General features: G+C 42.9%; 1 long non-coding RNA gene across 2 annotated transcripts in view; it reads right to left on the bottom strand.

Annotated features, from left to right (window-relative positions):
• The window catches only part of LOC149872842 (uncharacterized), a 67,210-nt gene that overhangs the window by 24,605 nt on the left and 29,802 nt on the right, over positions 1-12,803 (bottom strand). For both annotated transcript variants that reach the window (XR_016439811.1, XR_016439812.1), the window contains exons 2-4: positions 2,365-2,412; positions 1,890-2,015; positions 1,590-1,712 (exon numbers count right to left, since the gene is read on the bottom strand). This is a non-coding gene — a long non-coding RNA (uncharacterized LOC149872842). The remainder of the gene's footprint in view (positions 1-1,589; positions 1,713-1,889; positions 2,016-2,364; positions 2,413-12,803) is intronic.

Genomic DNA, 12,803 nt, shown 5'->3' with positions numbered 1-12,803 from the left:
TCATTCTCTGCAGTGCCTTCTTTTGGGACACAGGCTTTCAGAGCCCTCCATAGCACTTTCTGTAAGTAGGGATGCTTCACAGCAGCAGCCACTGCAAGGAGACTATGAACTCCATTGACTGAGGCCCTGAGCTGCCAGACCCAGGGTACTTCAGAGTCCCTCAAGTGAAGATACCAGGTTATAGGGGGAGTAGGGACAGCAGGGTATAAAACCATTCCTGCAGTCATTGCTGCAGAAATGCCACTAGACATTTCTTTTTTTACTGACAGTAAAAACATGTATCAGTAAAAAAAGTTTGTGTGTCAGTAAAAAGTTTGTAGACTGCCAGTAAAAAAATAATTTCTTGGGTTGGCAACGCTGATCCCTAGCTACTTACTATCAATTCACATAGTTGATTAGTATGTTGGAGGAACTGTTTCAATAATTTTTTTAAAATAATCTATTGTCATGGATAACGTAAAGGGTACAAACTCTACCCTCTCAACTTCTGGTGAACTCAGGGTAAACCACCAATTACCATAGATCAGGCATTGACAATATTTTGGAGTGGTGGGCTGCTGTTTCTAACCTGGCTGGTGCCACGACTGTGGCTTCCCTCACCACTGCAATGCTACTGGCACTTTCGCTCCCCTCCATGCTACTTCCTTCTGCAGTGCCAATGTCCCACAGAATTGTCACAGATTTCCCCTATCACCAAATCCCTGCAGATGTCCAGGATTTGTTGACCTGATCTGATCACTTCGTGGGCCAGATCTGGCCTGGAAGTCAAATAGATAATATAAAGTGAATAAATTTATATAACCTGGGTAATTTCTCTTTCATCCAGGACATAGAGCAATTTAACTCCTCACATACGCATTATATTATTCAGGCAGATACAAGAAAGCAGTGTAATGACTTGCCAAAACCAACACTATTATTCTGCTATGTACAGGACAGTTTTTTGATTGGAATTCTTTTTTCCATCATTAGCCAGAATAGAGGTCCTGGTAGGCAGCTTATGTTCTGTAACAGTGCAATACCATCTGGGAAAGCTTTAAGAACAGGTTGGTAGCCTTTTATGTTTTTAAGATCAAACTCTGCAATGATGAAGGCTCTCTCAAGCCTTAGGCTTGGGGGTCTGCTTTTATTCATGTCACTTGGAAACAGGGAAAATTTGTTTTTAAAACCAGCTTCTAGTGTGTTTATCCTAGTTTTGGTAATAAATTCTGTGTAAGGAATCAGCTAGTCAAATAGTTTTCAGTGACGCATTTGGAGCAGATGAATGGATTTGTTTTTCACCGTAGTAGACTGGGGCCCAAACACAGACTGAACGAATTTGGTGTGCATATTCCCAGGGTATAAACAGTCTACATGATTTGGCACAGCTTTGCAGCAACAGGATCATCAATCTGTGCTCAGCACTGGGATATCAGTCATAGTCAGTGAGGTGTTCTGGCAAAACTGCGTCGGATAAATAACGGCACTGTTGGTATTCACTGAACAAGACACTGAGTCTTTTGCTTTCATGAGAAACCAAGGCATGGTTTAATTACATGTTTTGCTTAAAACAAAGACCCCAAACTAAATATTGTGAATTGTGATCTTACCTCATTCTCAGCAGTATCTTTAAGGGTACTGCTATGTTGAGAAGCTTTTCAGTTTTTCTTCTAAGAATTCACTTGCTGTGATTTTTAATAGGTGTAACTATGGTTAATCTCACCTGAGAGGAGCTGCATAAAGAACAGAATAATTATACAGAAACTATTATTAAATTAACCTTTTTTCCTCTTTCCTCTCCATGAAGCCATTCATTCTGACCATTTGAATGAGATTTGGATCTATTATATTAAAACTCATTTTAAAGATTTATATTAGAATTATTTCATTTTTTCAGCAAACCTACTCACCATCTGCATTTGGCAAAACTCATTGTCATCAATGTGTTGCTTAGCAATAAATACTTGTGTTATGACTCCAGTCACAAAGAGTGTTCATTACTTTGTCATTCAGCCATTTTGCAAAGCCTTTATGGCCTGAAAAAAAAGTTCTTTGTTTACTCTGGCTTCACTTGGAAGGGAAGGGAAAGAGATGACAGATAAATGCCTGGAGTGACAGGAAAGAAGTAAGAAATCATAAAAAGACTCAGACTTAAATGGCAAAGAATTTGTAATAGATTGACAAGCACAATAAATGGGAAGAAAACTACATAAAGGAAATCAATGCAATACTGTATCACAAAATATTAAAGCATTGGTTGTCATACTTATGGAACTCACTAAACATTACAAGTCCTAAATACTGTTAAAGTGCATATTTTGTAATAGCATTGATTGCTGTATTGTATGCATAGACTTTTAAAACAAGATAACATGAGCAACTTACCAGCAAACGCATCTGATATGAGCACGTACTTGTCCGTATATTCTTTGCCTGCACATAATCAAAAGGTGGTCTAATGAGAACACTGTACTTAAATTTCCATACATACAGTGTGTTCTATAATTGCCTTGTTACTCCTAACTTTCAGAATAATTCACCTGTGGGAATAACGTGTCATTCTTAGTCTCAACCCAGAATTGAACTGTGTCAGAAAGCTGAAGGAAAATTTCAGAACCATTGTTGAGTTATGGGAGAGACTTTAAAAAAGGCTTTTAAAGCTGCAGAATTGTTACAATTTTGCTTACCTACTAATCAGAATAAGAGCTACTTCTATTTAGATACCTAAATATGGATTTAGGAAGCTAATGTTAGGCACCTATATATTGAAATACTAGATTACCAATTCCTGGAAAACAAAAATTATGTTGAAATAAATTAAGAAAACACTCAACTCCAGAGGATATGCTATCCAAATGGTGAACAAACTAACAAGAAGATACTAGAATGAGTCAGTTGAAATTAGATGGTTGCAAATCTCAGCTTTTATTTTCATCTGTCACCACTTAACACAATGAATAAAGTGATCATATTATAAAAGAAGATGCAACAATGAAACAAAATTAGGCATGCATGTCTTGCTAAATTTGATTAAAATATATCACAGGTAAAGAGTACATGTCTGCTAAATGCCAGTTCCAAAGCCTAGAAATTATTTGGCAGCCTTCAGGGAATAGTGACATTAGCTTACGCAGTGACATGCTAACATGCTCTGATCCATTGAGACATGTATGATGTACTTAGTGATGTAGGTTCAGTGTAACACAACACATTTCTGGTTCAGCATAATACAAGACATTTACACCAAGATTTTCAGATATAACTAGTGAAATTGGGTGCCTCAACTTTTGCCTTCCCAACTTGCAAAAGCTTTATTTGGGCTGAATTTCAAAAGGTTCTGTGCACCCATCTTGTGAAGACTAGCCTCCTTTTTAGCACTGAGCTGGGCACCTGAAGTCACTGGGTACTTGAAAGCTAGTATCCTAATAACAATTTCATATATCTGAGACTTAAAACAAAGATTTGTGCTTTAATTGACTTACATGGCTTAGTAAGTAAAATAGCAGATATTACAACATTACTTATCTGGATCAGCAAGCTGAAAAACTAAATTGAGAAAAATGGAATTCCAATGACATGTAAGAGTGTGTGAAATGTTGGAGGCTTATGAGAAACCAAGGAATCGGGCATGAATAAAGTATTAGGAGTGTTTGCAACTCACTCCAGGATGGTAGGTAGGAAAACAAATCTTTCACCTGAAGATAGATGTGCCTCAAATAGGTAGTACCCACAATCAGAGCCTAGATCCCATTTTACTGCTAAAATAAGTGGCTTTGCATGCTGAAGTGATTTGAAAATCTGTAACTTTTTTATATGTATAATTAGGTGCTGAGCTCTTTCAAAAATCTATAGAATTCTGAGTGCTCTCAGCTTGAAAATTTGACCCTTAGTGGACAAAATATGCTATGGATGCAAAACCAAAGCACAAAGATAATTGTCCTGAAACATGCTACATATGAGGCAAAGTATTTTGTTCCTATTTCAAGGATAAAACATTTTTCCAGAAGGTAAGCAATTGACAATCCTAATTCAGAGACACATATTCGCATTCACATACACAGGTTTAGACTGGACATTTTGCAGCTGAGGATTCAAGATCAGCAAATACAGAATTCATTGATGAAGAAAACGAGAAATCCACCATTGGCAAGGCTTTGTACTCTTTAAAGTCTAAGACCAGCATTGTAAGATAGCTCAAGCAAACACTGAATTTCTAGTATATTATTTCAAAGTAACAGAATCTTGAAGTTTTAAAGAATGGTAGTGTAAGCTCTGGGTACCTGACAAATTCAAGATCAGCTTGTAGGACCAGTTACCCCAGTATGAACATGGTAACCATTCAATAATGCTTTTATTGGTATTTCCTTTTCTCCTTTATGATCCTTTTCTCTACCCAGAAATTCTCCATATCTTGGTTTTTTCACTTTGCCTACTGATATTTATATATTCATTATTTTTCTCCCTTCCTTTCCCTTCCCCTCCCCTCTGCCAGCCTTGCTGCTGTGGTTCTGAGTGGCTCTGAGCCTCGCTTCCTGAGGGTGGCCTTGCCTATATGGGGAGGGAGATCCCAACTGGCCTGGGACCCATGAGTTTGTTTGCCTAGGGCCCACCAAAAGGTTAATCCAGTAAAGCATGCATGTCAATAAATCCCATAGCACTACAGATTATGTTTAACTCTAGCTAAAAACATTAACTCAGGTCTGGAAATAACTTCCAGTGAAGCCCTGGATGCTCTGTCAAGATACTCCAGAAGACTAAATTTTGTTTTATGAATCTGAAAGCGGAGATATATATTTAATTGTTATAACTACAGGGCTAATGAAACAACATATTTTGATTATTTTAGCCTATGTTGTTGTGTTTTTATACATAATATATAGTATAGAGAATTAATACACATTTCAATAAAGTTATATTTATTTTTGCTCAATATTAAACTGAATAATAATAGCCCTGGGCCCCTAGCTTATTAGTAAAGTTTTTAACGGGGAAAATGTGTTGTATTATATGTTATGAAGCACCATGCCATGTTCATCCCACTTTTCAAAACCCTACAGCCACCCATTTATAGGCATGTTAAAGACTTGGCCCCAGATTTTAAAAGACAGAATTTGAGATCCTTCTCATTCTACAAATGTTTGAATCCATATTTTTCCCAGCCCAGGAAAGTGTGGAAAAGTTTGCCTATGCTAAAGACACCTCCATTGCCTGTAAAACCTAGACTCCTAAGCAGGCAAGAATCCACAGAGCATAAGGCCAGAACAAAAAGCAAGCGGAAGCCTGACTGTGCACTAGGGCTCTGCGAAGCTTCAGTCCCTGATTTGATTCGGCAGAGATTTGTCCCGATTCAGTGGCTGAATCTCTAACGCTAAATTGAATCAGGAGACCCTTTAATCTCTTTGAATTGAATTGGAACCCTCCAAATTGATTCAGAGAGATTCTAAAAGATTCAATGATTCGGACACAGACACAGCTTTAAATATTTCTCCTGCATACCTTTAGGTACCAGGTGGCGTGTGAATGCTGAGATGCTGGGGTGGATGGAACATCCCACAGGAGCATGGAGGGCTCCCCAGTGCATTTGGCAGCAGACCCAGAAGTCAACCAGAAGCAGACTTCTGGGTTTGCTGGGAAGTGTGCTGTCCCCTCCCCCCCACCCCATGCCACCCTGGCTTAGTGACTGGTACCTACTGGGTCTGGGAGGCACCCAGTGAAGTGGGTAGTAGGAGTGTGAGAATAGGGAAGTATTCGATTCAGATTTGGTCAATTTGGAGGACAGTGATTCAATTCAGAGATTTGAATCACTGTGCTGAATTGATTTGGCTGAATCAGCTTAGGAAGATTCGGTGCTGATTCCGAGGGATTCGGAAATTTGGCCATAGACTATAATGGGGAATCACTGAAATACCTATAATATTATCGTGTTTTGGCTGATTTGGATACAAATTGCAGGACTGGTAGCCCCTTCTGAGGGCATGAAGGCAGCCAAGTTTCAAGGAGTTAGGTGCAAGGGTTTCTGGGAAACTGTACCTCAAAGTCTTGAAAGCAAAACTTATGTCACCTGTAAGTATGAAGGCACAAGGGGGTGAAAAGTGGATTGTAAATTCAAACAAACACCAAACTTTGCTAACCTCATCACCGGAAGCCAACCTCCTACCACTCAAAACACAAAACCTGCCAACATATCTCCAGTACTCCCACAAACTGCACTAGAATCTATTAAATACAAGAATACCCTACCTGTTGGGGGACATTTCTCACAAAAAAAACACTTATCTCCAGTCTCTCAGGCCTGATCCTGAAAGGTAATTTGCAAACAACTTTTCACAGCTGGGCCTATGAGCTTCACTTCATCAGCCTCCTAGGTACAGAACCTCACGGGCTCAATATAGACATTGGATTTATGACACACTACAACCTGCTGGACATCTGATTCCACAGGTACCTCTCCACTTTCACTTGTACATCCCCCTTTTCCCCTACCCCAGCCTGTCTCTCTCACCCCCTGACATCTCCATATCCATTTTCAATGACTGGCTTTATTTCTTTCATTGCATGCCAGCCTCTGGCTTCTTTACTATTCCTTCCATCCAGGAACAGCACACACATGCCAACTGCAGGTGCTTCCTCAGCCTGACAAAGCAGTTTTCAACCTGAATGCTGGCATCCCAGGCAGCTAAGCTGAGGTCATCTGGAGCCACACAGCTCCACTGCAACCAGCAAGCCTCAGGGCTGTCAAAGACATGGCAGGTCTGGGCTTTCCCCAGCTGGGGCTCTGTGTGTGTGTGTGGCTGGAGGTTATAGCATCTTTTACCAGGGAGATCACTGGTCCTGGCATTTCCTGGGGCAGTCCCACCAGGCCTCCTGAACCTGCCAGAGTGCAGTTTTAGTGGTCATGCCCAGGACCTGGGGCCTCCTCCTTCCCCATAGACCCAGCCCATACCTCCAAGTTCATCCTGGCATGGGAGCTCAGTAAGGACATGTTCTTCCCCTGCTGGCTGGTGATGCAGTGAGTGCCCCCTCCAGCTCTGAGAGCAGGGCATTAACTGGTTTAAAAAAATAAAATGGAAATAGGTGAGGATGGAGTGAGGAGGTTGGCACTCACTCCATCTGCAGGTAGATCTTGGGGAACCACAGCAGCAGGAGAATCACCTTGGAAAAGTAGATCCCCCTCTTCCACATCCCCTTGCCTCTGCCTTTCTGCCTCCCTGACTCTGTTGACCAGCACCTCCATCCAGTGATTGAGGTTTTTGGTGCTGCCAGTGCACATGCTCCCCTTCATGCTTGGGTTGCACATGAATGCCAGCATGTGGACTATACTGGACTGCAATGGGTCCAGCCACTTCTTGATGCCCTTCTTCAGCCACTTCACAAGTGCCTGCACATCTGGTGATACAGCCTGCCCCAGCCAGGAACATGGATCCCCTGGAAGTTCTTCATTTGGTTCTGAAGTTTCCTCACTACAGAAAACACCTGGCTAAGGAGGGCATTGCCAGTGCTGAGGTTCTTGGTGGCCTCAAGGAAGGGCTTGAGGACCACCAAGATCTGGGAGCTGGTATCCCACTCAGCTGTGTTAAGGGGGCCACTAATCCCAATCTCTCTGAGCAAGGCCATCTCATGGATGGCCTTCTGTTGTTCCACCAGCCTTTCCAGCATTGGGTATGTGATCCCTGGGCTGTAGTTCCACTGAGTGTCCACTTCCTCCATGGTTTTGTGCTGTAGGATGCTCAGCTCTGCCTGTTTCTTCCACAGCACCTTGCCCCCCATGATGATGCAGTGCAAGTAGCCTGCCACCTTCCTGCATTTTAAAATCATCTGGGTGGTAGTGATGGCACTATCACTGGCATCCCTGTCCCCCTCCAAGGCATCCCTAACTATGAGGTGCAGCTTGCGTGCCACACAGAAGATGCGAACAAAGTTGGCATCATGGATGGCCTTGACCATATTGGCCCCACTGTGAGTGACCATGAACCCACAGGTGAGATTGCCCTGCCCAATCAGCCTCCCCTGCACTGTGCAGTTTATGGCCAACATGATCTCCTTTGCTGTGTGGGACTTGACTTGAAGAAGAGTCCACTAACAGCCTGACCAATCACACCAGTGCCCTGTGAGGGCTGTTTCAGATGTTGGAGGTGAAGTCAAGGCTACCTGAATCCCTGCCTTGCACAGCTTCTCTCTCAAGTACTCCCTGCATGCCTCATACAGGAAGGGCACCACCATCCTCCTAAAGGTGGTGCCTGTGGGTACTTGGTAGGATGGGGACACAAGTGCCATGAACTGCCTGAACCCTGGCTGCTTAACTAAGGAGAAGGGCTGGCCATCCAGAGCAATCATTTCCCCAGTGCTCTGGGTGACCTTGCTCGCCCTTGCAACATGCTCCCCGCTTGTTTGTGGCTTTCCCCCACTGCTCCAGAGTGGTCTGCCTCTGCTTTGGGGGGACAGGGGCTCTGGAGTGCCTGGGGGATTTCCCTTTGGGAACATTCCCACTGGTGCCAGGCTGAGGAGGAAGAATGGCAAGGGGGTGCTGCCTCCTGAGATACAGCAGCAACATTTCACCTCCTTGCCCTGGCTGATCTGCCTTTGGCAGTGCTGGCAGATAACATACTTGGGATCATCTGCCACCTCAAAATCATCCCACACTACACTACTCCCCTGCTTCTGGGTTGAGGGTGGGGATCCTGCCTTATGCCCCTCCTCAGCAGGCAGAGGCACAACAACAGGGGGACCTGACTCAGCTGAGGCACTTGCCTCCACAACATCCTCTGAGGTGCCTTCCTGAGAAGGAGACCTGGATCTAGGGGAAAAAACTCAGATTCCCCCTCAGTGCCCAGAATTTCTTTAGCTATGGTGCTCAGATCCCCTGGTTCCAGATCCAACTCCTCCTCTGGCAGTGGGAAGCTCAGGCTGGGAGATGAAATTGGGGTGGAGGAGACTGTAATTCTGCTGCTGGTGTCTATTTATGTTGTAGGGGAGGTGGTGCATATGCAGAGACATGTACTGCTCCCAAGTCCTTGCTTCCACTGGCAGCAGACTTATGGCTGCCAGGAATGAGGGTGCATCTATGTTTGGGGGGTGGGAGACTTGCAACTCTAGCTCTCCTCCTACCCCATCTAGCCTCTGTCCCTCCCTTGCCAGAAGACCTGGCACCTTCCTTTCCAGCACACTTCATATTAATGTTTCTTGTGCTGGAAAATGTTTCTCTGTGTGTAACTAACTAATAATGTATCTCTTCTTCTTCTCTGATGTTCAACTGTATCTGATTTATTCTTCTGTGTTGTGTTTACTGTTGTGTGTGTAACTAAATAATCTCATCTTCTTCTCTGATGTAGGACTGTCTGACTTCTTCTGTGTTGTGTTTAATAATCTGAATCTGTATCTGACTACTTCTTCTGTGCTGTGTTTAGTCTCTATGTGTGTATAACAATAATAAAAACTATATATAATCTCCTCTTCTTCTCTATCTGACTTCTTCAGTATTGTGTTTAATAATATCTGACTTCTTTTTCTATGACGTACGTATGTGTATGTAATGTATGTGTTTCCCTGCATAGTGCTGTATCACACTGCCAGGGAAAACACAGCTTTCTTTTTAAAAAGTTTTGGGGAAAAAACCCCAACAAGAACACATATAAATTGAAAGAAATAGATTCGATATGGATAAGTAGATGGATTCTAGTTAGTAAGCTATATCCAAAAATTTCCAAGAACAGAAACTAGCAGGAGACTGACTAGGTAGGAAGCCAAGCCAATCCAGTATCTTTCAGATGCTGTTGCTCAGGCAAAAATAGCTCACAAAAGGCACAGAAAGCCTGCAGACAGAGGCTTATATGCTGTTTCTATGTTCCTCCCCCCAGAACACTGTGATTGGAAGGTGACTCAGGGAAAGATCACAGGCACTGGCCAGCCAGAGATGTCAGTCTTCCTCACCCTGCTCTCCCTCCCTCTTCTCAGTTTCCGTTCCCCTGAAAGACTGCCTTCTGAATCTCTGAATCTTTTTCAATCAATTTGGAGTCTTCAAATTGATTCAGAGTTTTTTTCTTTTCTTGATTTGATTTGGATTCAGTGATGCAGCCTCAGAAATGGGCCAAATCTTCTTGAAACTGAATTGTGGACTGAAGCTTTGCACAGTGGGCAGTCCCATGCAAGGGAGTGACCCATAGGTTCTGGCTTCTGGCATTTCCTCATAGTGTTGCTTACATAGTTTTCAGGGGTTAATTACTGGAAAATAATATATCAAGAGCATTGGGAGTTGTGGCCACAGCCCAGGGATCACATCCTTGTAGGAGACTGCCATAAGGATGTCTTAGTCACTAAGCTATTAGGCAAAATGTGGGTGACTGTGTCCTCTTTCTCCTTTTTGCCAAACCATTAAGCTCAGTTTGTGAACTTCACTTTATCAGACACACTTAATTCAGGGCTGCAGGGCTAATTCAACTGTGTCCCAACTTCAGGAGAGGAGCAGGGTTTCAGCCACCCGCTTCCCCTTGTTTGCACCTAGAATCATAGAAAATTAGGATTGAAAGGGGCCTTGGTAGTTCAACCCCCTGCTCAAAGAAGGACCATCGCCAAACAGATCAACTCAGCCAAGGCTTTGTCTAGCTGGGTCTTAAAAACCTCCAAGGATGAAGAGTTCACAACTTTTCCGGGTAACCTGTTCCAATGCTTTATTACCCTTCAGGCATGTCTACATGACACATTTTACTGTGCATTAGGCTAACCTAATGAAAAATAAAGCATCACCAGCTACATGTGCATAACAATTACTGCACAGTAGATTAATTTAATCTACTTAAATCTAGTAGTATCCATTGGCTAGTACCTATGGGTACAAATACTAGAAAACGGCATTTTAAACTAATGCACTAATACACCCAGGGGGAGGAGTAGCTGTCCCACATCCAGTGGCATCTCCCTTCTAGCCACACAAAAATCATGGCCAGCCCTGGGTGCTGGGGGTGGGGTGGAGCTGTCTCAGCTCTGAGGGCAGCTCCCTCCAAGCTGCACAGAGATTGGTGCCAGCCCAATCTCTGTGGCTGGGAGGGAGCTGCCCCCAGAGCTGGGACAGCTCCTCCCCTCTCCTCACCTCCCAGAGTCCAAGCCTGACCCCTGTGTTCCATGCCAGCTTGGTGCTGCCCCATAGTCCCCGGCCAGCCTCCTCCCACACATGCCAACTCAGTTGTGTTGGTTTGTATATTTGGTAGGTAAGCCAAAGTTACAACCCTTCTCTGAAACTTACATACAGAAATTGGATGCTAAGTAGCTTGCATATGGAAACAGGGATAGAGGGTTCTTGTCTTGTCTCTCTCCCCTCACTTTTTTATCCCTTTACACATTCTCAGCAAGGCTCATAATTAAGCCTTCAAATTTTGGCTGATACGAACAATATCTTGGGGTAAATGAGGTTACAGCATATGCATTAGTGTTGATATATCACGTTATGGGAACTTTTCCACATCAGTTTCACAACTGGCAGATTAACAAATATCTGCATCACTCAGTAGGTTGAGTCAGTTAATGTACAAGCATATACGGCTTTCTGTAACACTCCAGAAAAGGTAAAATAAAATAGGCTAAGTGGCAAATAGATAGGAATATACATGGGGATTAAATATATATGCCTTTCTTATGTCTATTCTGCTAGAGAAGTTATTATATATTAAAATTCATAATCCTTCTAGTGGCTCAAATGAGTGGTCACACTTTTCAATAAATAGCAACAGCTGAACATAGAAAATATACCTAATAGGGATATATGACTGGAAGGGACCTCCTGGGTCATAAAGTTCCCTGAAATCACTGGTACACTGTCATATAATCAGCTTTACTTATTTAATATTTAGTCATAATCAGCTTTACTTATTTTCCTCATGGTAATATTGTCTTTTAGGTTTAAATAGTTTTTTTCTCCCCCTTGCATTTTCCTCCTGGTGCACTTACAGACAGCAAATACAACCTCTTAGCCTTCATTTTTCTAGTTAAACAAACCAAACTCTTCTAGCCTCCATTCATATGATGGACACTCTATCCCTTTAGCCTAGTACCTTTTCTCTACCTGTTCCAGTGTCAATTTATCTTTCTTGTAAATGAGGAGTAGGACAGTAAATGCCAAATAATGTTCCACCCTTGCTATGTACCATGATAACAGCATTTCCCTAACACTACTGAAACCTTCCTGAGGCATTTAGGCTCACATTTGTTTTTGGGGTTTTTTTCACAGCTGCATTGCAGTGACAGCTCAGGTTCATTTTGTGATCTACTAGGTCCTTCTTCACACCTGTAATTTTCAGATTTTGTTACTAGTCCCCCAGTTCATGACTAAGCATTTGGCACTGTTGAATTCTGTCTCATTTCTATTATTTCAGCCTTCAAGTTCATTCAGTTTTCAGCAGAATTCAGAAATAGGGGAAAGGGAGAGATAAGGAGCAGTCACAGTGTTCACCTTCTGTGCTCTGGACCTGCATGAAAGCAGGGGCTCCAGGGAGACTCTGCGCTGGGAGTTCATGTGTGACACAGCTGTTCCTGGTACCTATGTCCAGATCTGTCTCTGGTACCTATGTCCAGTCAGATACTTTTCTTTTCAGCACTGTCAATTGCTGTCTCCTCTCAAGCCTGCTCTTTACCCATAATACAATTCCCATCTTCTCTAACAGAAGATCTAAGATTTTGAAAATGGAGGGAAGCAGTCAGGATAGGGCTCTTGTTATGCAGGACAGGCAGGACATAGTCAATGTCACTGGCTGCCTGCTTGACTCAGGAAGAGGAGCTGGGCAGCTTAGCTGCAAAAGGATTCAGCTCTTATGTGGCATGGCAGGCACTTCTGGCTG

The sequence above is a fragment of the Crocodylus siamensis genome, chromosome 1 (genome assembly GCF_052110815.1).
Source record: "Crocodylus siamensis isolate JL-2025a chromosome 1, ASM5211081v1, whole genome shotgun sequence".
In the NCBI taxonomy this organism is placed as follows: domain Eukaryota; kingdom Metazoa; phylum Chordata; order Crocodylia; family Crocodylidae; genus Crocodylus; species Crocodylus siamensis.
This window is presented reverse-complemented; position numbering and strand designations above follow the sequence as displayed.